We start from the raw sequence: 2,671 nt of genomic DNA, 5'->3' as shown, positions 1-2,671 counted from the left end.
GTTAAGAGTACTGGAGAAGAGAGAAATATAGTGAGACAGAAATCAATGCGGTTCAGCTCAGGGGACCCCCTGCTCCCGTACACTATTAATAAAAATGACATTAATGCAGCTTCATTACCTTAGCGGCTATTTGCTAAGGCAATCAAGGGGTTAAGGCACAATAGCATGTTTTGTCCCCAATAAACATTGCAATATACAACCCACCCGCACACTATTAATAAAAATGACAATGCAGCTTCATTACCACAGTGGATAGCCGCTACGGTAATGAATTATTATTTATTGATGTGTGTTTTGAGACTAGTGTAGATGTGCATGGGGTCTCCGGAGCAGTACTGTGTTGGTTTTAGGTCCGGGGACCCCCTGCTTCCCGAGATACAGGCCCCTTTATGGGATGCTGGTATCCCTCTGCTTTGTTTATATTCCGCGGTCACGTGATCGGGACATTTAAAAGCAGAGGGATACCGGCACCTCATAAAGGGGCCTGTATCTCGGGAAGCAGGGGGTCCACGGACCTGAAAACAATGCGGTTCAGCTCCGGAGACCCCCTGCACATCTACACTATGGAAAAAATATATATTTAAAAATATTTTTTTTTCCGGCGAGATTTGCGCAGAGAAAGAGGCGAATCTCTCTGCTGCAGACAGATCTCGCCAGGTGAGGCAGATCGTCTCGCCACCGGCAACTCGCCATGTTTGGAAATGTTGATCTCGCAGGTATTCGAGCCTTCCTGCATACTGTGAGAGCAACTCGCCAAAAACATGGCGAGTTCAAAACCCTGCTGAAAGTACTTTTTCGCCGCTTACTGCATAGACCCCATAGTGTCTATTTAGGTATCAGTCCATGTACTTATTTTGTTAATCAAACTAACAAACTGAATTTATGTATATGTAAGTGTTTCTCACATTTTTCTACCTATATAAGAAGGCTATATTTGAAACAATATTACACCATGGTCCTTTTCTATGTGCTTTATCCCATTTTCTGTCTTATGACCCATGCGTCTACGTTGCAAAGGTGCACATTAAAGTTTTTAATATGAAGTTTTCCTAATACCTCCCACACCTCTACTTGAGGCGTATATACGGTATATCACGCTGGTCTCAACCTTCACGATAGAATCCCCTAAGCGGCAACATCCACGTGACCGCACTGAGTCGCGAGTTTAAACGGAGGGTGCACCGCTCAGATATCTGGACACGGCTGTATTTCGGTACACTACCACACCGGCATTGCGCAATACTTGCCTGAGGTTTACGTTGCACATTGTGCCTGCGATCACACTGACACACGATGTGAAGTGTGTTGAGGTCTACACCACGCTACACTTATATACCTCTGGCCGCGAGCTTTGGAGTGGCTCCAGTGACACAGTATATATACCATCAGCAGTATACACTCACAACGGATACTAGCTGGTAACACAGCGGGTTCTATCTATTGGCAACTAGTAGCCGACATTGTCTCTCAGGGACTTTACACGCAGAGAAACATAAGTCCATTACATGACGTCATTACAACATTTGGACAATTATGTCTTTAGTCGTGTAATCTACACCGACACCTGATATGCCAAGCGCTTAGATTTATTAACAGAACCTGGCCACAGTGTGAATCATTTGACAGCCACCTACGGTTTATAGCGATACACAACGTTACCTTAGATACCCATCTTAACATTTGTGAGGGATTGTGGCAGTGCGCCACCGTGCAGACACCCCATGCGGGAGCACTATCAGCCGCATCTGTGGGACTAAGTTGTCAGAGCTACACTCTATCGCTGGTCTGCGGAACACATTACCTGATAGTTGATAGGGTCTCCCTATGACTCTGTATACACGGAGCCAGGAATTTGAATCAGAGCTCAACCACTAAGAGCTGTATATCTCGGCATCGATTCTGGTATCACTGGTTACCACCATCTGTGTAGTTCATCACAGAGGACTATCCATGTACATTCACCAAAGAGTACTGACGTCTATCATGACATACTTACACAGGGTCTCTGTACCCATTGATGGTTACCACATGGGTGAATATGCAGCAACATTGATCACTGCAGTACACTATATGAGTCATTAGGCCTGAGCTGTATACCCTTGATACCTATCAGCATCATATTGATAAAGGCCAGCCATCCATCCATCATCATCTCCATAGATATAACTAGGCATTATATACTATGACTGTTCAATAACTACACCAGCTGGGAGATCCACCTGATATCTACCCTACATACCTATATGGAGACTATGGCACATATAGGTGTTTAGCAAGCAAACTTATACTAAGTGTTACATCCCTAATACATCTCCTCTTATCTATGCTGGGTTCAATTACAGGTATATTAATACCGTACCCCACGAGTCATTCAAGAGGAGCTTTCTTTGGGATGGGCCTAGCTGAATGAGTTATAGTTATATCACCTTCGTATATACCTCCCTCATCTGACATACATCCAAAGCTAGTCTCGTTTAGTACTAGTGAGGCATCAGGGGCTTCTTGGTTTTAAAGTTATTTATGTAGTGATTTAGTCTATTATGTCCTAATAAATTTTTATATGTTGTATGTTTGCGCACTCAAGGACCATGATTTAATACCACTCAGGTCTGCAGTGCGCCCTTTTGGGGATCTTTTTGTGTGCTCTTCACACTCACATCCCGTTAGCCTT

The 2,671-nt window shown here is 44.0% G+C and overlaps 1 protein-coding gene across 1 annotated transcript in view; it reads left to right on the top strand.

The window, feature by feature from the left end:
- The window catches only part of GALNT16 (polypeptide N-acetylgalactosaminyltransferase 16), a 139,475-nt gene extending 139,135 nt beyond the window's left edge, over nucleotides 1–340 (top strand). The window contains exon 16 of the transcript XR_012803753.1: nucleotides 1–340. This exon is cut by the window's left edge and continues 1,085 nt beyond it. The gene's annotated coding sequence lies outside the window, so the exon portion shown is untranslated.
- Nucleotides 341–2,671: the final 2,331 nt, after the last annotated feature.

This window comes from Ascaphus truei, chromosome 9, assembly GCF_040206685.1.
Source record: "Ascaphus truei isolate aAscTru1 chromosome 9, aAscTru1.hap1, whole genome shotgun sequence".
Lineage (NCBI taxonomy): Eukaryota > Metazoa > Chordata > Amphibia > Anura > Ascaphidae > Ascaphus > Ascaphus truei.
Note: the sequence above shows the minus strand (reverse complement) of the source record. Positions and strands in the feature narration are given on the sequence as shown.